Raw genomic sequence first — 27282 nt, forward strand, 5'->3', positions numbered from 1 at the left:
GGATTAAGCCGCATGTTTTCTAATCAGGTCGAGACCAGTAAACAGGAAAATTGTTCTTCCCTTCCCATACCCATACCTTCTAGTATTAATGCTATTTTACTGATGCCCATATGCTATTTCGTGACATTGAAAAACATCAACGAATAGATCCGGTGCTGTCTCCGATATTGGAAACCCTTTATCGGGAGAACATGTTGTCCCGTATGTGTTGAGGAACGGGGTTTTGTGTTGCCATTCGAGGCGTGATCAGAAGATGGAATTTGTGGTTCCAACCATTCTTGTGCCCATGATATTCAAATACTATCATGAGACCGCGTTAAGTGGGGGGGGGGGGGGCATTTAGGCATCCTCAAAACGAGGGAAAAAATCAGGGAGATGTTTATTTGGCAGAGTATGGACGGCAAAATCAGAGAAATGGTTAAAGCATACAAATCGTGCTTACTTAGTAAGCCCATAATGACAACTAAACTAGGGCTATTGTCATTGGATCAGGCATCTCGCCCCATGGAGTGTTTGTACATAGACTACGTACCCTTCGCACAATCAAAGGTGAAGGGGAATAAATTTATTCTCGTATGTGTAGATGGCTTCACTAGATTTTCATGGTTGTTTCCGACTAAGCTGGCTACCGCAGTCTACAATTTCTTGTCTTAACACTATTTTTGCTTCTTTTGGTCCCTGTCAATAAATAGTTTCTGATAATGGAAAGGCTTTCACCTCTAACTTATTCCGAAAATTCTGTTTTGATCTGTCCATGTCCCATGTTACAACTTCCGCTTATTACCGTACTCTCAACCATCTCTAGCTGAGCGGGTCAATCGCAAACTTGGATCTGCTTTGATAACCTTTCATCAGGAGATTATTCCAGGTGGGATATTTATCTGCATTTGTAATCTATTGCTTTAAATTCGGCTATTAATGAGTCCCACAAGTTCACTAATTCTTCTCTCATGTTCTAATTTGTTCCCAACACGCCGCTGTCTAATCTTTGGTCACTCAATGACATATTGCCAGGAACAATAGATCCTGATAATATTATAGACCTATGGAAGAAGAGGGGCTGCCTGGCCGAGGCGGTAAAGGCGTGCTCGCTTCGCCCGGAAGGACGTGGGTTCGAATCCCCGTCAGGAAGTCGTAAAAATTTAAGAAACGAGATTTCCACTTCCGGAGGTTCATATAGCCCTGAGGTTCACTCAGCCTACACCAAAAATGAGTACCAGGTTAATTCCTGGGGGCAAAGGTGGCCGCTCTACCCCATCACGTGCCGAGGTTAAAAATGGTGGAAGCCTTTACCTTCCACTCCTCCAAGGGCCTTCATGGCCTGTACAGAGGTGACTTTGCTTCCTATGGAGGAAGGCTAAAAGTAATCTTAGGGCTTCTCACTAGAAGTTTAGAGGGAGATATGTTCGTGGACGGAGGCCCACCAATTTAAAGGTTGGAGATCAAGTTATGGTTAAGAATTTCGTACCTGCAGGCAAGCTTGCCCCCAGATTTTATGGACCATGTATTATTTTGGACTTCTTAACTCCTGTCACTCTTTTGGTCACCAACCTGCCATTGAGAGGACATTTAGAGTCCACCTTTCGCAGATTAAACCGGTATAATCTTTTGTTTTGCAGTCTAGGCCACTATGTCATGGCAGTAAGAAACCAGTTATATTTCTTTCGGTTTCAGTTCAGTAACTCAAATTATTTTGAAATTCAGATTGTAAGGCATATGGGGAGGCCTTCTTGTGCATGTATTTAATCCTGTACAATCTTCCCCTCTGTTAAGGTTTATTTTATCCCGTTGCCAGGCTGTCATTGCCTTATCCTCCGCCTCCAGAACCAAGCCTGCAATTCACACACTCATCCTCAATGCAGTCCACCTCATCTGAACCTGCAGCATAGAAAAATAAACAACTCTCGCTCTCCATAAAAAACTATCTCTGTCGCCAAGTAAATGACCGTTTCAGTGCCCTCTCCGTCATCTGCGGCTGTATCTCAACATCTGGCGAGTGATGCCGGGGTGGGGCAAGGGCCCACTCTGCTCTGGCCCAGTCTCCTGCATAACAGAGTACTGGATCTACATCCTTTCCCGCGAGGGCTGTGGTGCGGTAACTCAATCACCTACCCAACTTGGAGCAGTATCTCTATATCTGGTCTGTGGCGACCATCACCTTGGTTACCCCTTTCAAGGTAGCAGGAGAGATGTATCTGAGGGTACTTGGGGGCTCCGAAGGACCTCACCCTGTTATCGGTAGCGGCGGCCACTCTTGCCGTCAAAGTTGAATTTTATATCCCAGACGTCTACGGCTTCAGGAAGACTTCAAGATTGGTTTTGACTTAATTTTTTCTTCTGACTGAACTTTTTCAAGAAAATTTCTGTCTGTAAAACACAACTCAAATTTTTTCTTACAAGCAAGAGTTCAAACTTTAACCGTGGGGAGACACTTCAAGGGGGGACGTCTCTACCGGGAGGTATACCCGCCCCGTTCACTCAAATGAATCGCCTTGAGGAAGGTCATCTGATATACGAAGTTTGCACCAAATTGTGCAGGAAGTTTGGACTTTTTCTCACAGATGTCTGTACCAAAAAACTCGTGTTATGCCCTCTGGTGTGAAGAGAAACTATTAAAATCCGAAAGTTTTTTTAAGGTTTACTACACTGAGTTGATTATTCCGTGTTTTTGGTATGTTAAAGTTTACAGCACTTCTACCTCTTTCCGCCAACTTCAAATATTGACCAATAGGAAATTTTGTGCATGTATTTTTCCACCAGTAATATTCTTCTTGTACCTGTAATATTCTTCTTGTACGTATTTAATTACCCAATGGAAATGGGTGTGTGTCGAGTCTTAGCCCAGAGATTTCTGGATCTTTCCTCTCGGGTATAAAAGCTGGCACATTTTTGACCTGGTTGTCTTTTTGATCGTCCAGTCTACTGGGTGCGTATTAATAGAGGAGGCGGGACGTCTCACCCATCATCGAGTATTCCATCAGATTCAGGTAAAGGCAGCCATTATACAACTATGTGATAGCCTCTGAAAGCTAGCTCAAGAGGAAGGTTTCCAATCTTTAATAATGTAACCTTAAATATCCGAAAATGACAATCTCTACTTTTAATGTAAATTTCAAACAAGTCAATAGAACTTAGCTGAAATCGGGGAATAGAGAGTGTTTTACCCTCTCGCGTTCCCTATCAAATTGATTTTGAGGTGACTATGGTTTCGTAACCTGTTTCAGTTTGAAATCATTGTAATTTAAATGTTCTCTCTATCTAGTCACCTCGGTAGTTTAGGCTTAACGTCTGTAGTTTCGGGCCAAAGGCCCAAATAGGGTTTTAATCTTTTAATTTTAAATTTCAAGGATTGCAAGTTTCCACCTCCATCTCATTTTGATTTTTGGGCCAGTAATTTTAACCTGTAGTTTTCCACAAAGGCCCGGTAGAATGGGTACTCGATACCCCTGTATCATTTCTTTTGTGAAAATAGGCAGACTGTTGACACGGTCTTGTTAAATGTAGGTTGTGCCAAGAGAGGCCTAAAAAGTGCAAATTTTATTGAGCAAAGATGCTCTAGTTATAAATGTAAAAGTTGAAGGTAGCCTTGAGACGGCTGTGAGGGTATAAGGTTTGGAGCGTAGCTGCTCTTTCTATTCATGTAGATGTGTTTGTGTAAATATTGAATGATGCCTTTTGGAAGGCGGTAACTTTGTGGTCTCCTAGATAATTTTGTGGAGCAAAAGATGTTCTTGGAAGATTGTACACTGTGAATACTCTGTAAATGAAATTGGGAGATCCGTCTCCTAGACTATTGGGTGGATGGAGCCATAGTGTTCAAGTAACATTTGTAAAATTGAGAGCTTTAAGCTCAGATTGTTAATTGACAATTTTGTTGATATTTCTGATTTCTCCAACTTTTTACCTAAGCTAACGAGCTAGTTCTATGCATGAAATCTTGTTCTGTCGCGACTTGGCTTGTTCAAATTTGGCATCTGAACAAAAACAGCAGAAAAAGAATTATAGCACTGATTTTAAACTTTTAAATTAATCTTCTGATTGCCTCATAGAGAGCCAGTCATGCCCGCACCTTCTTTCAGCTCTGTCTACTACGGTAACCCCGTAACAATTATTATTATTATTATTATTATTATTATTATTATTATTATTATTATTATTATTATTATTGTTACGGGGTTACCCGTGGACCAGCAGAGATGAAAGAAGGTGCCGGGGTGAATGGGTCTAATTACAATGATACAAATTGATTTGAAACTTTAACAAAGGTTATAATTCTTTATAATTTCAAAAAATCAACAAATAACAATGTAACAGGTACCAGTAGCAATAAACAAGTCTAGGAAAGACAAGATTGGTGGTATAAACATATATTGTGCTTCAAGCCGTCACTTTACAGTTCCTGAGCCCCTAGCTCAAATTTACAAACGACGCAAATTTACACAAGGGCAGAAATCCCTCAACACATGGAGCGCTTGCTCCCAACATACAATATCCAGCCTTCAAAAGGCATTCAGTAAATTTATTTTGAAAAAAGCTAACAGGCTCTCAGTTTTCTAGCCTACTCAAGGCAACACCAAAAAATATCTTATATCTTTTGGCCTTCCATGGCCCAGCTTACAAACTGAAACAGGAGTATCTTGTACCCAACCTATAGCGCCTTCGTGTAAAAAGAAATAGCAGTTAGATAAATGGCCCGAACACAAAACGAAAGGAGGCGAATGCTTGCACTTCTAGATATGAACCTAAAACCTAAAGGACACTAGGCCGATGAAACAGGGGCTATTCCCAAACTATGGAGGTGACTCGTATAAGAAAAAAAATTAAGACATTACGGAAAGGAAGAAAACCAGTTACAAAACGTAGTCACCTCAAACCAATATGAAGGGGAGCTCGAGAGGGTACATCACCCTCTATCCCCGATTTACAGTGAAAGATTTTATGAAGTTATTACATAAGCCGGCAGAAGTATTTTGCCAATGGTGCGGATATGCAGGAGGCGGGGGCTTGGTAATGGCCACTCAGGAATTGACAGCAGAAAAACCAGAGGGGAAGATCGTACATCCAAATCATACACATAAGGAAATGAATCCATAGGGCAGAAGGCCTTAAATATAAAAAAATATAACCTTTAAGCTCCTGCTAATATTAGTGGCAACAAAGGACTGCCATCAAACAGGTTTTACTTGTGAGAGGTGCACTCTAAAGATCCTTGCCGTGGCTGGATTGCTCACCAATAATATAACGGGAGTCAGGAAATCTAAAATGATGTACGGCCCATGAAATCTGGGGGTAAGCTTGGGTGCGGGAACAAAGTTTCTAACCATGACTTGGTCTCCTACTTTTAAATTGGTGGGCCTCCGTCCACGATCATATCCTTCCCTAACCTTTTCATGAGAAGCTTTAAGATTGGTCTTAGCTTTCTTCCATAGATCTCTAATATTATCGGGATCTATTGTCTCTGGTAAAATATCATTAACTGACCAAACGTTAGAGAGCGGCGTGTTAGGCACAAATTTGAACATCAGAGAAGCAGGGGTGAACTTATGAGACTCATTAACTGCCGCATTCAAAGCAAAGGCCAATCAATGCAGGGACGCATTCCACCTGGAATGATCTGCATGATGCAATGCGATAAGCGCCGATCTCAGATTACGGTTGACCTGCTCAACCAGAGATGGTTGAAGATAATACGCCGAAGTAGTTACATGAGAGATGGACAGATCAGAACAGAATTTACGGAAAAGATTGGAGGAAAAGGCATTAGCATTATCAGAAACTAAATATAGACACGGGCCAAAAGAAGCAAAGATGGACTTTAAACAAGCGGTAGCCAGCTTAGTCGGAAATAACCAGGAAAATCTTGTTAAACCATCTACACACACAAGAATGAATTTGTTGGCATTCCCCTTTGATTGGGGGAAGGGTCCAACGTAGTCGATATAGAGGCGTCCCATGGGGCGCGACGCTTAATGAGAAGATAATAGACCGAGCTTAGTGGAAAAAGTGGGTTTACTGAGCAAACAAGGTTTACAAGATTTTACTAATTCTCGAATTTCACCGTCCATATCTTTCCAGATAAACATCTCTCGGATCTTTTCTCGAGTTTTGAAGATACCTAAATGCCCCCTAATGGGTTCTCATGGTAGTACTTGAAGATCATAGGTAAAAGAACAGATGGAACCACAACTTTAATATTTTGATCATGCTTCGACGGGCAACATAAAACCCCATTCCTCAACACATAAGGGACGAAATGTTCCCCAGAAGAAAGGGTTTCCATAATAGGGGCAAGCACAGGATCTTCACGTTGGTATTTTTAAATATCTCTAAACAACATAGTGGCATCAGTTAGAATGGCATCTACACCAGGAGGTACGGTCTGGGGAGGAGAAGAACTATCTTCCAATCCGGAGGTCTCCACGTCATTATCAAACATACGGCTTTGTCCGCCCGCCACAGCATTTTCGGATCCTCTGATATGCCTAACGTCAAGCTGGAAGTCAGAAATCCTGATTTCCCATCGGGCTATACGACCCGCTAAGACCCAACTTAAGGCTTGGTTATCAACTTCTAGGTCGAACTTGACATGTTCCAGATATAGGCGGAACTTCTCTAATGCAAATAAGACTGCCAAACCCTCAAGTTCATAGATGGAATACTTGGCTTGTTGAGCCGATAGTGTCCTAGATGCATAGGCGATGGATCACCTTCCGAGTTCAGTTTCTTGCAGAAGCACAGCAGGCAACGCCGACGACGAGGCGTCGGTTTGAACGATGAATTTCTTCGAGAAATCCGGCATAGCAAGAACAGGGGCATTAAAAAGGGCTAATTTAGGTCTTAGAAAGCGGCTAGTTGAGAAGGCCCCCACTCAAATTTGACGCCTTTCCTACGAAGTAAGTTCAAGGGCGCCGCTCTGTTAATGAAGCTGTGAATAAATTTCCTGAAGAAATTCACCATGCCGATGAACCTGGCAATACCTTTGATGTCCTTAGGAGGTTTGAAATCACGGATGGCCTGTGTTCTAGAATGATCAATCGAAACACCATCGGGCGACACGATATGGCCTAGAAATGACATGGAAGGCTTAGCGAAAGGTACCTTAGATAACTTCACAGTTAACCCTGCCTTACGAAGGCGATTAAGGACCTCTTTCAGATGAACAAGGTGTCCTTCAAAGGTCTCAGAAAATACGACGACATCATCAAGATAGTGGTATAAGTATTCAAATTTGATGTCAGAGAAGACCCTATCTAGCATTCTGGAGAGTACAGCAGCTCCCATGGGGAGCCCGAAAGGCACGCGGTTGTACTCATACAAGTTCGAATCCGTGCCAAAAGCTGTTAGATGTTTTGATAATACAATCTTTTAGCATTTGATCGATGTTTTCCTTGAGAGCCTTCATTTTAGAAAGCGGTAGCCTATAAGGTGGAAACCTAACGGGGATCGTATCCGTAACCTCAATCTTGTATTCAATAAGGTCGGTAACACCAAGAGTATCGGAAAATACATCCGGAAACGACTGACACAATTGACGAATACTATCAGCCTGCTTCACAGGTAGATGTCTAAGGTCTAATAACATCTCACCCTAGTTAGGCGAAACAGATGAACATGATGCAGAATTAGATTTAAGCAAAGAAATTTTACAATATTTGGCAAATATGAAAGTGCACGACTTGCTCTGAATTTCGAGCACTAGACCAGTAGAAAACATGATATCCGCTCCCAATATTATCGGGCAAGACAAGTTCTTAACCACAAACAATTTCACTTTCCAAGTAAATTTAGAAATCCGAATTTTGGCATATATGAAACTTAACATTTCTAAAGGAGAGGAATTGGCTCAATTTCATTGTGCCAAAGATGAACGATAGTCAGAAAATTTACAGACAGACTTTAATTTAGAATAACTTTCAGCCGAAATAATAGAACAAACACTCCCTGAGTCTAATTGAGCGGTAACGGGTTCATTATTCAATTCCACTTTCAGTAAAGGTACAAGTGCGGGGATCTCCCCCGCAATCCTAAGGCATTTTTTGGGGCATTCATATGCGAGGTTGGAAGAACTTCTACACTATTCCGAGTTTTCGGAGGTTTTAACCGGGGCTGAGCCTAGGGAAGATGAATTTGCCGACTCAGCCGATGCACTAGTCACTTTCTATTATTTGAGTTGGTGGAGGTTGCACCAGAAGTTGAACAGGTGGGGGGTGCTATTGGCATTAGGGCAGTTCTTGGCGAGGTGATTAAATGAGCCACGCTTGAAACATCTTTGTGATGACCCTGCTTCATTCTTTGTCCCATTGGATTTAATCAAAGGGCACTTGTTACGGAGATGTTCCGTAGACCCACACGCATAGCATTTACGGGTGGTGGAAGTTCGGCGAGGTGGAGGCCGAATGTTACTCGAAGACGGAGGGGCTCCTTAGCGACTCGTAAGGTGTCGGCATACCTAACTCCTTCGGCTGAGACCGCCATAACCTCTAATTCAGCAAAAGTTTGAGGACGCGACGCGAAACACAAGTATGACCTGTAGGGTGGGAAAAAGCCTACCACAATTGTCTGAACAATTTGATCCTCTGGGAAATGAACAGCAAATATCCTTGTATAAAACTTAATGTCCTGGATGAACTCAGCAAGATTTTCATCCAGTCGCTGTACTCTGTAATAATACCTTTGAATTAGGGAAGACATTGCTCGAGCCGGAATAAAATTAGCTAGCGGATGGGCGTGGAAGTCTTGTATAGACGATTGTTCAGCAATTGCTCTGACTATCTTGTCCGAGAGGACAACAATGGAGTAAGGGTAAATATTTGAAGAATTTGAGAAGGAGAGAGAGGAAAAACTATTGCGTGATCTTGAAATTTAACTAAAAATCTTAAAAATGAAATGACATCATTAGTAGAATTAATAGAAAACTTAGAATTTTCCCTAAGCAACATAGCCAAAGGGTGAGGCAAACTACTAAACCCAGGTGACACAGTAGGTAATGGCCTAGGAAGTGAAGAAGCTTCAGAGGCAGCATTATTTAAAAAGAATGGTGGAATGGATGTACGACGATCAGACTCGGTTTCCAATGGGGCAGACGTTTGTTGAGTAGCTACCGATTTCCTGCTTTCTACATTCTTGGACGAGTCTTCCTCGCTTACGATGTTTACCGCGGTGGCTTGGTCGGCTTTGGGGGTAGCTGCCCCAGTCAACAATTGAAGAACTTTATTTAACATTTCAGAGAGATGTTCAACAAGGTTACTAGCCTCCTTAGCAAGTCCTCTTTTAGTTTAAGAGACAATAGGTCCCTTACTCTATTGTAAAAGTGAAACAATCTAGCTTGTACTCTTTTAAGTTGATTAGCAGAAGGATCACTCACTTCGAAAAAACTGACTACAGATGCTAGCTCAGTGATGTCCGTGATAGTGGATAGAGCCTCATCAATTTCCTTCTCTCCCAAGGTTGGGATACAAATTGGTAACTCTAATGACTCTTTCAGTTTGGTAGTATCAGCCGCAACCGTGCCCCCAGATTGAACATTTCTAATAGATAATTCGTAAATCAATTCCTCCTTCGCAAGTAGCCGGGATGGAGGACTTCGCGATGGCTGGACATGATGACAGAATTTTACAAATTTGGAAAATAGAAAAAGAAAATTCCAGCGACTGAGAAAATTGTGAGAGTACAAATCGAATCCTATGTTTAGCCGTCGAAAGGGGCTTAATCGAGACCAATTCAACCACGCTCTGCTACCACTTGTTACGGGGTTACCCGTGGAACAGCCGAGGTGAAAGAAGGTGCCGGGGTGAAAGGGTCTAACTACAATGCCACAAATTGATTTAAAACTTTAACAAAGGTTATATTACTTAAAATTTCAAAAATCAACAAATAACAATATAACAGGTACCAGTAGCAGTAAACAAGTCTAGAAAAGACAAGATTGGTGGTATAAACAGATCTTGTGCTTCAAGCCGTCACTTTACAGTTCCTGAGCTCCTAGCTCAAATTTACAAAAGACACAATATAAGAAAAAAATTAAGACATTACGGGAAGGAAGAAAACCAGTTACAAAACGTAGTCACCTCAAACCAATATGAAGGGGAGCTCGAGAGGGTAAATCACTCTCTATTCCCGAATTACAATTGCAGGTTTTATGAAGTTTTCACATAAGTCGGCAGAAAATTACATTTTTAGAAAAGTAGGTTACATGGTAAAAGTTTCGGACCTTTCCCGCGGGTTAAACTGCTGAGCTAGCAAGGAATAACGGTGTTAAAAGGCCATTACCTTGCTGAAGAACTGCTGCCTGATGAGAGAGGCACCACCCGCCTCCTGCTTCACATACACACATCAGTTAGATGTTGATCAAATGGCCAAGAGGCGTGAAAATCCGCAGTTTATAAACCCTCGGGGAAAGTTCGAGACCTTTCATGAATAATTAAGCCACACCCTCTCAATTTATTGGTAGATGAAAAAGTTACACACAAAATCGAAGAAGAAGCCGGTGATTGGTTAGAAATTAATTACAGAAATTCTGGATTGGCTGAATTCAAAACTGGCGGAAAGAAAAGATAAATATTGCCAACCAACAAATGAATGAACGAAATTTAGTAAAGAGAAAACTTATGAATACAAAATTTCTTCAAAAAGTTATTTCACTTCGCACCATGGTGCATGATCATAGTTTCTTAGTGACATCTGTGACAACTTCTTGATAAATGGACATGTTGAAATTCACACAGTCCTGGAGGCTTTACAACCACAAAATTAAGGTAGTGACATCTTCTGAGTAAAAGTTTAAGTAGATCTAATTCCAAGTTCTGTGTTTCTCCTGTAGAGGAGTTCTAATTGGCGCAAGATTTAAATATGCGGTGTAGAGGTGTACCGCCCGGTACACTAAGGTGCTCAAATACGTCAACCTCTTGTCGGTACATTTACAGACACGAAAAAGAAATACTGAGGGATTAAATCCCGGCGCATCGACGTTTCCGAAAACCGTAAAAAATGTAGTTAGTGGGACGTAAAGCCAAAAACATTATTATTTCGGGGGTACTTCCCTTTCATTTGTGTGCTGTATATAAGAAATTGTCCACCACTTCAAAACTAAGGCAACAAATTAGGTTTCATACTTCTCATGAGAGCGAATTAATTGAGGGATTTCGCACCTTAATTTATACTGAAACATTAAATATGACGTGATAAATATAATTTTAACAGTTTTGTTATGTATATACTTCAATCCAGCGAAGTGAAATCTAAGAGAAACCGTTATTTGCCTAATTGAAATTGATAAATAATAAGCTTGTTTTTCTCTTTTCTAGTAGAATTTATGCGATCCTAGTCGATTATATGTGGTGCGTACTTGTTGGCGAAGCGTTTTCGTACGTGAAAAAAGTTATTTTCCGTATTATGTTATATTTAACACGTTAAATTACCGCCCTTTATATAATATGTACGTGATATTTTCGTGTTAGCCAGCTACTTCGGCCGCCATGTGTTTCTGAGGATTGGAGTCGGTCTTGGTCACGCCTTTCCGTGAACAAAAATGGCACCGTTCTTCATCATATGACGTATACTGGTTGCCTGGTTACGGTGTCGACAGTAAATTGTTTGCGCTAATTCCAGATAAGACACCCAGCTCCAAAACATATCCATATTAAGAAGAAAATTAGCAATTTGGCCTGCTTGAATGAGTGCAATCCAACAGTACACACGCAATTCATCTAACTTGAACATAAACGAAGAACTACGGAACCGAGAGAGTTGGCCGCCCGGGGCAGCTGTGAGCTTGCAGTCAGGAGATAGAGGGTTCGAACCCCACCGTCGGCAGCCCTGAAAAGTTTTCCGTGGGCTCCCATTGTCACACCAGGCAATTAATTTAAAGCACGGCCACTTTCTTCCCACTCCTAGCTCTTTCCTATCCCACCAAGTCCGCCTCTGTGATGTACTGGTTAGTGTGATTAGCTGCCACCCCCGGAGGCCCGGGTTCATTCCCGGCTCTGCAACGAAATTTGAAAAGTTGTACGAGGGCTAGAACGAGGTCAACTCATCTCGGGAGGTCAAAGGAGTTAGAGGGGGTTTGATTTTCACCTCAGACATCCTTGAAGTGGTTTTCCGTGGTTTCCAATTTCTCCTCCAGGGAAATGCCGGAATGGTACCTAATTTAAGGCCATGGCCGCTTTCTTCCCTCTTCCTAGTCTATCCCTTCCAATCTGCCCCTTCCCCCCCACAAGACCCGCAGGTGAAGCTGCTTGGACGAGGTAATGGTCCTCCTTCCCAGTTTCATCCCCCTACCCAAAGTCTCACTGCCCTTGAGGCGGTAGAGGTGGGATTCCTAGCTGAATCCAACGGAAGAATCAGCCCTGGTGGGTAAACGGATTAAGAAAGGAATAAGAAAAAAGGATAAAATCAAACACCCAGTCCTAACGCCAGATGAATTAACCAGATGTGGATAAAATCCCCGAAATCGAACTCATGACCCTCGGAACCTAACGCTTCTGTGCTGGCTATTGATCCAAGGAGCTGAGCTGCCAGCTTTTTCCTTGAAAGTATGTTTTTAATGTTTCGACACTAACGAATAAGAGGAAAAGTTTTTGGATGCTGGAGACACGAATGGTTGAGAAATAGGCGGTCTCCACTGATGTATATAGAATTCCTTCGCTGCCATTTAACCTAAACAAGTTCAAGGCTCATTTTCTGCTTACTCTGCGAGCTACGCAGATTCTTCCTTTAGGATAACTTTTGCCGTCTTCAACCTTGGAACTGTTATGAGCGTAAAGTAGAGGAAGGTGATGACCTAGAAGTTTTCCTCTTACTTTATCGACAAACTGTTATCTGTATTGGAATACGCCACAGAGTACAACTTGCGTAAAGTGTAAATACCATACAATACTGCAGTGTATGCAAAATCGTTTTTATCTCCAGTTCACTCCTGTTTACTAGTGATAAAGGTTATAGAGGTTTGAGACTCAAAAGACAATAAATAAATAAATAAATAAATAAATAAATAAATAAATAAGTAAATAAATAAATAAATAAATAAATAAATAAATAAATAAATAAATAGTAGTAATAAGCCTCTGTGGTGTAGTAATCCCCTGTGGGTGGGGCGGTAGAATAACACACACGGTATCCCCTGCCTGTCGTAAAGGGCAACTAAGACGGGCTCCAGGGTCTCTGGTGATCACGGAGCCTTCAGATGTGTCCCGCATTGCTCCTACTTGTGCCAGGCTCCTCACTTTCATATATCCTATCCGACCTCCCTTGTTCAGCTCTTGTTCTTTTCCGACCCCGACTGTATTAGAGCACTCGAGGCCTGAGGAGTCACTCTGGCTCACGCCCTTCGTGGCCCTTGACTTTCTTTGGCCGATATCTTCGTTTTTCGAAGTGTCGGATCCTTTCCATATTCTCTCCCTGATTAATGTTTATAGGGGATGGTTGCCTAGTTGTACTTCTTCTTAAAACAATAATCACCACCACACCAACCACCTGTGGTGTAGTGGTTAGTGTGATTAGCTGCCACCCCCGGAGTCCCAGACTCCATTCCCGGCTCTGCTACGAAATTTGAAAAGTGCCTCCGGGGTGGCAGCTAATCACACTCGCTGGAGCATACTTTGCCGGACCCTGCGCAACACACCTGCATCCACCATTGCCGATGCAGCATGCACTGGACGATCAAGAAGACAAGGTGGCTCGAAAAGGAACCAGCTTTTATACCCGAGAGGACGGTTCTAGAGAGATCTGGGCTAAGGTCCAACACACACCCAAGTTTTATTGGATAATTAACTATGTAGATGAAAACGCTAATTGGTTCAAAATTAAATACACAAAATTCTCAATTTGCAAATTTTGAAGTTGGCGGTAGGAAGTCGAAATGTTGACAACCGTGATACAAGAAAATAAATAAATATATATACCAAAGGCAAATCAACTCAGTTTAGGAAACCTTAAAATATGAAATTACTTTAGAACGGATGCATGGAAAGAAAAAAATTCAAGACGCTTTTAGTGTTTGAGTATATCTCCGAGAGTGTTCACCTTACGATTATGTTTAATGTCTCAGTTGGCAGATAAAAGAGGACTATATGTTGCGAAAAAAGAAAAAGAAAAAAAAAGAAAATCTGAAACGTAGTTTTCAGGAAATAGCGCTGCAAAAAAGGCAAAATTTTTGCTAAATATGTGACGTCACACGCTTACTTCGTTATGAGATGGGACTCGCGCTCAGGTGGACGTTTGCTGTCGTGGTCAGTTGTATAGAATAACTCGTAATATTACTCCCGAGTTCTTAAATTATCTCTCTTATTACCTATACTTAGCCACATTCCAAGTGTACCACGTTCTAATTAATAAAATGTATTATCCACATAAAATTTGTCCTTTATTTTTAATAAGTAAGTCTAAGAAACACTTAAAACCCTGGGACTGTTACGATAGGGACAGCCTACCGCCAAATTTTAATTTTACGTGTCAATTTTCTTTCATGAAATTTATCAGTAACCTTTTGTATTTACTAACTGCACTTACTTATTTCAAGGAATCTTGTAATTTTACTTTGAATTGAGGATATGTGACTTTTCATTTCGAAACTCCTGCGTGCACTGACGGGGTTTAGAACCGTGGCTGCCAGCGACGATACCATTGTTCTATCACACCCTCCTTCACTTATCGAAAGCGAAAGTTACTACGAAACAGAAACCTGGACAGGTGAAATAATATTTCTCGTTTCTCTTCTCTCTACTTCCTATGTTATAAAGAACGTTGTTAAGTTTCACTCTGGAAAATCAAATGATTATAAACATATGTTTAAGTAAAATGTGTGACTCGATGTTACTTGGGCACCATGCAGGCTGTGATGTGAAATATTGATGGATGGCCATGACATGCAGATCCACGTCACACATTTTGTTGCATGACACTATTTCCTTAGAGACGACCCCGAACTTAAAGACATATTTATGTCAAAACTAGCTGTAGAACCCGTCATTGACGGGACAGGCAGTTATCTAACTCCCCAGCTACTTTCGGCCAATATTCAGGCAGGCTGTTTTACTCAGGACGCGGGAGTATCGGAGATGCTAGTGGCTTTACGTCGCACCGACACAGAGCGGTCTTATGGCAACAATGAGATAGGAAAGTTGGAAGGAAGCGGCCATGGTCTTAATTAAGGTACAGCCCCAGCATTTGGCCTGTGTGAAGATGGGAAAACACGGAAAACCATCTTCAGGGCTGCCGACAGTGGGATTCGAACCCACTATCTCCCAGATGCAAGCTCACAACTGCGGGCCCTTAACCGCACGGCCAACTCGCCCAGTCCATCGGGGATGAGTGGCGACAGAAGAGACAAATCACATCACAACAAACAATGGTCAGTGTAATGTTATTATTGATCAGTTTTATGAGCTTTCGATATTGTAGACATTCTCATTTAGTTTTCTTTCCACTCCGTGATATTAGGGCGTGTAATGTAAATGGAGTCCTTTCTTCTTTCAAGACTCTATTATTCTTCAAGCTATCGTTCCTTTACGAGCTTTTCTCATTGTTCTTCTCGATGTGAACCGATAGCCACGCGGTTTTACACCTTCAGACACAATCGAACAATATTTCCACGTTAGCAATGCTCCGCGTTTGTGTGGACTAAGCAACAAAAGTCTAAATTTATCAATTCCACTATCGTAGTCAGCACGGTAAAATCGGATATTGTATTCTCTATAACTTTTTATGCAGTACTTTTCGATAGGAAAAAATAATATAAGTAGGCCCTGCTTAAAAATTAAATTCTAAGCGCCTTCCCCTAAACTATCATCTCAGCCAGCGTGAATAAAATTATTTTTAGCCTAGACTGTAGTGCCTTGTTTCCTGAATTTACATTTAAATTAAATTCTGTTTACCTATTTGCTGGTGGTCGGGCGTTGATATGGACTTGGCAGCGAAAATCCAAATTCATTACCGGTAACATCTGGTACGATAAAAATGTATAAGACATAAATTATTGGAAATTTTATTCCATGTAACTTAAGTCATGTAGTATTTATCTATAGGACCACTAATAACACAGATACTTGAGAATTCTATGTCAGGATTTCTTCTAAACTACCATTTCAGTCAGCATGAATGCAGTTATTTATAGCCTTAATTGTAGTGTATCATTTGCCGACTTTACACACCGATTGTCATTAAATTATCTCCAGCCATTTTCTTGTGATGCCCGTACATACAGACAGGCAGAGATCAAGAAAAATTAAACAGTGCATTTCCTTGCTACTGTAGACACGACTGATACCTAAATACGATTCTTTTTAAATCCTGAGCAACGTACAGACAAAACCCTTATTATATATATATAAATAAAACATTTTTATTTGATTTAATAGGTTAACGCTCATCTTTACTGATATACGAGAACCGCAGAGATGAACGATTACTTGGCGTAAATCCAGGCAATCTTCGGATCTCTCCTCATTTCTTTAAGTTGTCATCAACCTACTTGTGAGCAGCTGGGAGAAAGAATGTGCTTTATCATGCTCCAGAGCCATTCATCTCTCACACCGTGTGTTTATCTCACTGCAAATCACCGCGGGAATTAGTCGAGTTCTGATATTATAAGCACGAACCACACATTTTGTTTAGCCTATTCACTGGTCCTCGGAGATTAAAAAAATCGCTTTGTCATTTACGATAGAAGTGAATGGTTTCTTTGCCTGCAAGGTCTACCAATATTGGCAAAATTAATCTTACATTCGCAATCAACTAGTTTTCTTCAAGGTACCGTCAGAAGACGGCATTCGTGTGGAAACAACTCTGAAAAAGGCCATAATGTCGATTTGATCAAATTCACGCAAGCCTTTCTCGGAAATTAAATGCAAGCCTTCCAAGAAAACTTGTGGACACGTTTGTCTGATTCCTCTACTCCTATCGATTATGGCCTTCTATGGACCGCGTAAAATAATCGAATGCATTCACCTTCTGGCTCCCATTCTTGTTTACCAATAGTTCTATATTGATTGTTTTTATTCCTAATTGTCTTGTCCTGGAAATCCATCAAGTTTTGCAACAATCTTATGGAAATTGAATTAAGGATATTTTTCTTTGTCCCTTGCCATTCATGTTCTTGTCGACCTGGTTTTGTAAGTCTGCTGTTATACACCCTTATGATGCAGCTAAAGAATCCAAGTGTCTTCTTCGTGTATCAACATTTTCCACTTCCATCGTTCTTGTGTAAGTCCGCAGTCCTCCTATGTTTAAATTCACCTTTCACTGCTTTGACCAGTCGCGGCTTCTTTCTCAGACTCCTTTCCTTTCTGACATAAATATGTCTTACGGCTGGTGGTGTGGAACGAAACAAAACATGTAAGGCAAAGAAGTTCAGAGTTTCCTTAGGTATAGTCCAATCACTTCCCATTTTGACATGAATACGTCTTATGGCTGGGGTCATCCGAAAATAGTGTAACGCGACAAAATGTGTGACACGAGTGGCGTCACATTAGTCGTTACCATCGGCCTTGGTCGCCAAAGACGCTGCGAATGTGGATTTGTATAAACAGAGCAGGGATTTCCAATTTGTAAGGGCTCGAGGGCCATGTTGGAAACCTTAGTCATGTTCGTGGGCAGCACTTGAATAATTGGCCAATTTTCGTAAAATTCTGCGAATATTACTTGAAATGAAGGCTTGATAATTTTAACTGCTTAAAACATTCTTTTACAATTGGGTAAAAGAGTGAAAAATGGAGCTGGGCCGTGTGGCTCAGATGGTTGAGTCGCTGCTCTTCTGACCCACATTGGGAGGGTCGATCCTAGCTCAGTCCGGTGGTATTTGAAGGTGATAAACTACGTCTGCTTCGTGTCAGTAGATTTACTGGTACGTAGGAGAACTCCTGCGGGATAAATTTCCAGCACCTCGACGTCTCCGGAAACCATCAAAAATAGTTAATGGGACGTAAAAACAATAACATTATTATTTGTAATTTGGATTTTAAATGTTTAAATTAAGAATAATCTATTCACATCCAGTGAATACTTAAAAAGAGGAAATAATTCTAATTTGGGTCGATAAGGGATATAAAAAATAATACCTTTCTTAACAAGCTGTGAAATATTTTTGTAACTTTTCTTCACATTATTTTTTAAAATGGTCTCGCGGGCCGCAAAATATGGCATCGCGGGCGACATGTGGTACGCGGGCCGCCATTTGGAAACCCATGAAATAGAGTGTATTAAAATAGGAAGTGTACCGTCAGTGACATCACATTAATCGTTACAGTAGACCTTAGTCGCCGAAGATGCTGCGGCTGTGGATGTGTATAAATAGAGTGTGTTGAAATAGAAAGTGTGCCATCATTGGCATCACATTAGTCATTACCGCAGGCCTTGGTAGCCAAAGTTGCTGCGGCTATCGTTATCAATATTTGCGTTTCATTTATTGGAAGTCATATTCAGTTTCATCAGCTTTTCGCAAAGAGAATGTTTATTTTTGTAATTTGTATCTTTTTTTAAGGTCCTCACAGCATATTTCCTAATTGGCCATTTTCTTATCGCATATGTTTTTGGGCTGGTGTTCATCGTCCTCAAACCTCACAGGTTGGTCGATCACCACAGCTGCTCGTTCACAATGACTTGAGCTAGGAATTTTATCGTTACTAAAATATCCTGATTAGATTTTCTTTTTAAAAACCCCATGGCACTACAGCCCTTGAAGGGCCTTGGCCTACCAAGCGACCGCTGCTCAGCCCGAAGGTCTGCAGATTACGAGGTGTCGTGTGGTCAGCACGACGAATCCTCTCGGCCGTTATTCTTGGCTTTGTGGACCGGGGCCGCCATCTCACCGTCAGATAGCTCCTCAATTCTAATCACATAGGTTGAGTGGACCTCGAACCAGCCCTCAGGTCTAGGTAAAAATCCCTGACCTGGCCGGGAATCCAACTCGAGGCCTCCGGGTAAGAGGCAGGCACCCTACCCCTACACCACGTGCCCGCCAGATTTTCTTTCAAAGAAAACATAAAATGAACACCCCTAACTCTGTTTTAGTTGCACTTTTTTGCAACTTTTTGCACTTTTTTTAAAAAAGTCAGCACCTTTTTCCACTTGTTTAATACTTTCCTTGGCTCCTTTGCGGCATTTTAAACCTAAAGAAATGAAATAGTGAAAGCCGATCATTTCGTCTGTAAAGCTTTGTTGTATGTAGTTCCTCAAGTCGTCGCAACAACTGTAGGCTCCGTACAGTGCACTGAGCGGGAGCTTAATTACCAACCTGGCGATTGTTGAACTACTGTATTAGCTCGCCGCCCTGCCGGCCTTGTTATGTTATCACTTCGTAGGTGAATGTTCAGAATACGCTTTGACTGTGCGTGGTATCTGCCAATGTCGTATTAGCAAATAGATTAATATTATCCTACTTGCTATTACTGTAGTATCAGTATCAAGTATGTTGAACAGAAAATGAACGCCGAGACAGTGCTAAACAGTTTATTGCTGATGGTATTCAGAGCGATGGGTTAGTTCTGAGGTGCAATGTTTGTGTTATATCAATAACAATTGACACAAAACATAAAATAAAAAACACCAACGTAATCATTTTATACAGTATATGTGAAGAATAAGGAGGCTAGATGGAATTTCTTAAATGAACTGTTGTGATGGATGGGAAGGAAGCGCTGGATGGTATTGTAAAGCAGATACTAGAACAGAGACCCTGATGTTGTAACAAACAGTCAACTGCAAACAAAATATGCACCACTCGTGTCTCTTGACGTTGAACATTCCTTTTGTATGTATAAGCACAGAGATGCAACCTCACTGAAAACAACATTGAAATATTATCTGTTTTGACAATTTTCGGGACTATTTACATTTAAAATTTGCACATTTTTGAACCTCTTTCTACTACATCAAAGCACCTTTTGCATCCTTTTAACCAAAATGTTGCTCCTAAAATTCAAAGCTCTGATATTATGACCCGTCTTCGGAGAGGCATCCAATTTCTTCATACACTTCGAGATGTTGTCTACGATGGCTTCCAGCGATCATGGAACCCAGTCGATTGTGGTGCTTGATTCTCATCAGCTCTTCCTCGGGACAGAACTGCCGGCCCCGCGATGTAGGGGTTGCGTGTCTGCCTCTTACCCAGAGGCCCAGGTTTCGATTCTCGGCCAGGTCAGGGATTTTTACCTGGATATGAGGGCTGCTTCGATGTTCATTCAACCTACGTGATTACAAATGAGGAGCTATCTAACGGTGAGATAGCGGCCCCGGTCTAGAAAGCCAAGAACAACGGCCGTGAGGATCCGTCGTGCTGTCCACAAGACACCTCATAATTTGCAGGCCTTTGGGCTGAGCAGCGGTCGCTTGGTAGGCCATAGCCCTTCGGGGCTGTTGCGCCATGGGGTTGGTTCTGTAATACGTGAGGAAGTGTTTCCAACCCGTCACATGTGTATTACGGCTCCTTACAGGAAGAGTTCGAACGGGAATGACATTGCAGTTCATGTTAATTGCTTCTGCATATTGCCCACACGATATTTTCTTATTGCTTACCCAGGAGTTGCCTTTCTTCCAATAAGAAAACAACATTACTGATTTTCCTTTAGATGGCCAATAAACAAATAAATAAGCACATAATAATAATAATTGTACCGGCTGGTACACCTCTACGCCGCACATTTGAATTTTCCGCCTTTAAGTACTCTTCTACAGGAGAAACTCTGAACTTTAAAAAAATGGATCAACTCATTAGTTTCTCAGCAGATGTCACTACAGTAAATTTTGTGATTACGAAGTTGTTAATACTGTGTGGAGTTCCACTTGTTTTGTTTTCCATTGATCAAGAAATGTGCACATTCTCTTATAGATGTCTCTACTTAAAAACCATGATCATGCACACTGGTGAGAAGTGAAGGAACTTTTCTTGAAGATAGTTTCTACTCATAAGTTTTCCTATAACTAAATTCCGTTCTTTCATTTGTGGGTTGCAATATTAATCTTTTCTTTCCGCCAGTTTTAAAGTTAACCAATCAATAATTTCTGTAATTAATTTTTGACCAATCGTGTCTTTCTTCTTCAATTTTGATGTGTAACTGTAAGCTACCCAATAAACGCCTGTGGGTGTGGCTGTTTTGTTCATGAAAGGTGTCGAATTTTCCTCGAGGGTATAAAAACTGCTGATTTTCTTGTCTCTCAGCCACATCATCAACAGTTAACTTAGTGTCTGGACGTGTAGCAGGAGGCGGGAAGCGCCTCTTTCTTCAGGCAGCAGTCTTCAATAAGGTAATGGCCGCTTAACATCTTTATTTCTTGCCAGCTCGGCAGTTTAACCCGAACCTTTACCACGTAACCTATCTCTTAAACATGTAGAATTCTGTAAAAAACTTCATATATCTTTAACTGTAAATAGGGGATAGAGAGTGATTTACCCTCTCGAGCTCCCCTTCATTTTGGATTTGAGGTGACTACGTTTTCGTAACCGTTTTTCTACTCTTCCTTAATGTGTTAAATTTATTCTGTATACGAGTCACCTCCATTGTTTGGGAATAGCCCATGTTTCATCGGCCTAGTGCCTCGTAGGTTTTAAGAAGTTTCATGTAGGAGTCCAAATCCTCGCCTCCATTCATTTTGCATTTTGGGCCATTAACTTAACCTGTTATTTTTCTACTAAGGCCCAGTAGGTTGGGTACAAGATACCCCTGTTTCTTTGTAAGTGTGCCTTGAGGGCAGTTAATGGTAAAGTATGTTGTGGCCTTTGATAGGCTCAGGACATGAATGCGGGTCAGCTCTTTTATTTGTGGTAAAAGTGCCTCAGAGAGGCTTGATATTCAAAGGTTCGAGCAAGTGCTCCATGTTATTATGGGTTTTCTGCCCTTTGGTAAATATGTGGTTGTGAGCTGAGAGCTCAGAAATTGTAAAAATTAGGGCTTGAGGCCCAGATTGTTAAATTGTCTCTAAATCTTGGCTTTCCTGGTCTTGTACCTTATTTGACTTGTTATTTGTTGAAATTTTATGTGAAAATTGTTAAGTTTTGATATTTTCGAAAATATAACATTTAATGCAATTTTAATTCATATCTCAGCTTTGTTGATAGACCCATTCCAGCCCGCACCTTCTTTCACCTCTGCAATCCACGGTATTTCCGCAACAATAATAATAATGTTATTGATTTTACATTCCCACCAACTACTTTTATGGTTGTCGTAGACGCTGAGGTGCCGGAATTTCGTCCCGCAGTAGTTCTTTTTCGTGCCAGTAAATCTAGGGACACAAGAATGACGTATTTGAGCACCTTCAGATACCACCGGACTGAGACAAGATCGAACCTGCCAAGTTGGGCTCAGAAGGCCAGCACTCTGCCATCTGACTATTCATCCCGGTAAATAAATAAATAAATTAATTAATTAATTAAATAAATACTTTTCTGGAAATGTACAGGTTTATTCAGCCAACATGTCCTACTCCAATAACTCATGAAGTTGTCAACCGTTAAAGATATCGATTTTAACTTTCAGTAATGGTACAAAGGGGCTTATAATTTGACTTACAGTACCTTTGCAGGGTGTCAATATGTGCCGAGATAATAGTACTAGCGTGTTTCTTCAAAGCCCGCCCCGCGATATAGGGGTAACGTTCCTGCCTCTTATCCGGAGGCCTCGGGTTCCCGGCCAGTTCAGGAAGTTGTACCTGGATCTGACGGCTGGTTCGAGGTCCACTCAGCCTACATGATTACAATTGAGGAGCTATCTGACGGTGAGATAGTGGCCCCGGTCTAGAGTGCCAAGAATAACGGGCGCGAGGATTCGTCGTGCTGACTACATGGCAACTCGTAATATGCACGCCTTCGCGCTGAGCAGCGGTCCCTTGGTAGGCCACGGCCCTTCAGGGCTGCAGTGCCATATTTTTGTGTGTGTGTGTTTCTTCAAATGGAACTACGGAGCGTGTTAGCTCTGCGGTTAGGCTCGAGCAGCTATTGGTCACACGAGGCATGGTTTCACTCCGGCGCGTACGTGAATGCACAGAATACGCGTTTGCGTTAAACTGAAAATCCTCACATGCTGCATGAGTCTCCCCTTCATGTCCGAAAGGTCAGAGCTTGGTCCGCCATGTTACAAAAGAGAATGTTCATTCTCATCTTCGATACGATGAACAGCAGTCACCGTTAGTCGTACATTGCGCTGGTAAAGCGAATTTTTGCTACTCGGACTGACGAGGAAAAGGAAAGGACGCAGTTTTAACAGGACAATGCAATCTCCCATACTGCTCATGTTACCATGGTGATATCAGGGCGCATCATGTTCAAGCCACTGTGGCCAGCTCGATCTCCTGATCTCTCCCCCCCCCCCCTGACTTTTTTCCTATGGGAGTGTGCCGGCTGGTACACCTCTACGCCGCACATTTGAATTTTCCGCCTTAAAGTACTCCTCTTCAGGAGAAACTGTGAACTTAAAACTGGATCTACTTAAACTTTTGCTCTGAAGATGTCACTGTGTTAATTTCGACGTGTTGTTGTTTACTATTTATCAAGAAGTTTGGACATTGTCTCATAGATGTCTCTACTAAAAAACTATGATCTTGCACCCTGGTGCGCAGTGAGCGAACTTCCTTGAAGATATTTTGTACTCATAAGTTTTCTTATTACTAAATTTCGTTCTTTCATTTGTGGGTTGGCAATATTAATCTTTTCTTTCCGCCAGTTTTGAAGTTAGCCAATCAATTATTTCTGTAATTAATTTTTGACCAATCGTGTCTTTCTTCTTCGATTTTGTGTGTAACTGTGTACTGTAGCCAATAAACGCCTCTGGGTGTGTCTTAATTATTCATGAAAGGTCTCGAATCTTCCCCGAGAGTATAAAACCTGCTGATTTTCCGGTCTCTCGGCCACACCATCAACATTTAACTTAGTGTATGGCCATGATGCAGGAGGCGGGAAGCGCCTCTTTCTTCACGCAGCAGTTCTTCAGTAAGGTAATGGCCGCTTAACTTTATTTCTTGCTAGCTCAGCAGTTTAACCCGCGGGGAAGGTCCGAAACCTATACTATGTAACCTATCTTCAAACATGTAATTTTCCGTCGCTTTTGTAAAACTTCATATATCTTCAACTGTAATTCGGGGATAGGGAGTGATTCACCCTCTCGAGCTCCCCTTCATTTTGGTTTGAGGTGACTACCTTTTGTAATTGGTTTTCTTCCTTTCTGTAATGTTCTAAATTTTCCTTATACGAGTCACCTCCATAGTTTGGGAATAGCCCCTGTTTCATCGGCCTTGTGCCTATTAGGTTTTAAGAAGTTTCATTTAGGAGTGCAAGTACACGCCTCCATTCATTTTGTATTTTGGGCCATTTACTTAACCTATTTTTTTTCAACTAAGGGCCAGTAGGTTGGGTACGAGATACCCCCGCTTCATTTGATGTGAGTTGTGCCTTGAGGGCAATTAAGTGTTAAATCTGATATGGCCTGTAATAGCCGTGATAAATTGAGAACGGGCCAGCTTTTATATGTGGTAAAAGTGCCTCTAGGAGGCCTGATATGGTTTTTGGAGCAAATGCTCCTTGAATGAGGGGGTTTTCTGCCCTTTGGACAAAAATGTGCCGTGGTAAAGTTGGGCAAGTAGCTCAAGGATTGTAAAAGTTGGGGCTCGAAGCCCAGAACTTGTAAAGACCCCTAAACTTGTGCTTTCGTGCTCTTGTTTGTAAAATTATACCTTGTACCTGATCTTTCATTGTTATTTCACCTAGTGAAAATTTGTTAAATCGTGTTATCTATTGAAAATATAACCTTCAGTAAAATCTTAAGTTTAGTTTCATATTGTGGATAGACCCATTCCAGCCCGCACCTTCTTTCACCTCTGCATTCCACGGGTAACCCCGTAACAGGGAGTATCTCAAGTCAGCATCCTGTGAATTTTGAAGACCTAAGGACCAACATTCAGTTTCACATGAAACGCTACGGGACGTGTTTTCGACCATGATCAGAAGGGCACACATGTCTGAAGTGCTTATTTTCATCATTACTTGCAGCACCACCATAGCTTGCGTAACTTTCCGATCAACTTGTATAAAGTCTCTTTCATATTACATAAAATATCCAGGTCAGCATCGGAGAGTCTACAAATCATTAACTCAGAGAAAACATCCTTGATTCTCGTGCACGAGATTATTCAAGTGGTACATCAACTTGAGTAACAGGGGAAGGAAGTTTCATTTCTTTGTGGGGTAAGAGTCCATTTTGGAATCCCAAGCAATGAGCTTGCAGACAAAGCAGCATGATCAGCTGTTACTGCAGGCCAACAGACATACAGTGCAGTTCCAGCGTCGGATTACACCTCCTTGCTTCGTCAACGGCAATTGCATGGAACAAGAAAGAAGAGAATAGAATAGAATTTATTGTCATTAAACAATATGTGTTGTAATAGACAAAAGTCAAACAATATATAAAAATTATGGTCTTAAAAATCGTGGCTATACATATACGGTATTATTAAACATCGTTCACCCCCTTGTAATATATACTGTACTAAATATTTTATGCTGTATCAACAAGCAATATATCTACATATGTATGTATTTACACATCTTTACTAATTTATATAGAGGTGCCCCAGTTTTTCTTCAAATTCCTGTATGCTGTAGATACTGTTTCCCATCAACAAGCTTTTTAGAGTCTTTTGAAAGGATTTCACAGACACATCTCTTAATTCCAATGGGAGCTTGTTAAAAAGTATTATTCCTGTGTAGTTACGACATTTTTGCGTTTTTTTTCAATCTAACATGAGGAGTGTCTATATCATTTCTTCTTTTTGTATTATATTGATGTACCATCCTTAATGGGTAATTAATCAGGTTTTATTTAATGTCAATTGTGCATTGGTAAGTGTATATTGAGGGAAGAGTCATTATTCCCAGTTCTTGGAAAATTTCCTTATATGATTTGCTTGTGTGAAATTCCCTGTATGCACCTGATTGGTTTCCTTTGACATATAAAGACGTCCTTAGCCCCTGTGGAATTCCCCCTCATTATTGTTGCATACTGTAGATGTGAATGAAAGAAAGCATATATAATATAATTTGAGGTTGCTAACACATTACTTCAGTTTTCGCAATAAAAGCATGACGAATATAAGAACCAAGTGTGATGACTCAACTGTTATAGCGTGGTAGTTTGTGGACCCGCCACTGGGAGCACTGCAAACGTCGGTGTCCAACACGTGCTTGAATAGACCGGCAAACCATGTGTTGGAAAGGGCGGGAGATGTTATTGTGCGAGATATTTCAAGTCAACAAGTTGAATTTCCTTTGCTTTCAGTTTCTAAACTCAGTTCATTGTGTGTTGAGCACTTAAAGCACGTGTGTTATGTGGCCTGATTAAATTAATAGTTCAACATGCCGTACTGTTTTATGCCTGGCTGTAAGTCAGGCTATGATAGAGTAGTTAATGGTATAAAATTCTTTTCACCACCGGAGGATAGAAATAAATTTGAAAAATGGGCCAGAGCTATTCCACGAAAGGAATAGTAGAAATTGCCAAGTTTATTTATCTGATTATTTGATAGTAAAGTCAGATAACTTTATAGTGAATGGTGAAAAAGTGGTTATGCCTCGTGAGAGATGGAAATTACGTCCAGGAGCAGTGCCTCACATTTTCCCTAATTTGCCGAAATACCTTTCAAGTGAGATAAAGTCCCGTGAAACTCCCACCAAGAAAAAAGAATCTAGACACCACTAGGAGAAGAAGAAAGAAGATTGAAGACGGGAGCGTAGCTGCCAGTGGAGAATTAAAAGGTCAGTCTAATGTTGATCAAAATTTGGATTATTCTAGTGTGCTTTCTGATGCCGAAAAGACAATGTTATCGCTCAAAATGCGCCTAAAAATGCCAATCGAAATTTAAAACGAGGTAGATCCAGTCTAAACTCAGCAAAATCGAGAATCAGTTTATTGGAGAAGCAGGTTAGAAATACACAGTTCGAAACTCTTCGATTGGGAAGTGTTTATTGAACCATTTGGCTGGGTACGTTGTTAAGCACTCTTCTAAATTTATTAAGTGTTCGCCCTGTGCCCATTCTCTACGTGACAATAATCATAGTACATTTTCAATTCTCTCCGAAATAAAAGACTACGGTTCAAGCAATAATGAAGTATTTCTAACACGCCCTTCGAAAAGTGTATGTGACCTTCTTTTCCAGGTCAAGAAAGTGTTTAGTGAAAAACTGAACTCAAAATCGATGTGGAGCGAAATATTTTTTGATTGTATCGATTCTATAGACAAAATTTCAGTTGATCCTTCAGGTGCTGGCTGTTGTCTTCAACATGTTATGGATATAATCCCCAAACT

The sequence above is a fragment of the Anabrus simplex genome, chromosome 5, assembly GCF_040414725.1.
Source record: "Anabrus simplex isolate iqAnaSimp1 chromosome 5, ASM4041472v1, whole genome shotgun sequence".
NCBI classification, from domain to species: Eukaryota; Metazoa; Arthropoda; class Insecta; order Orthoptera; family Tettigoniidae; genus Anabrus; species Anabrus simplex.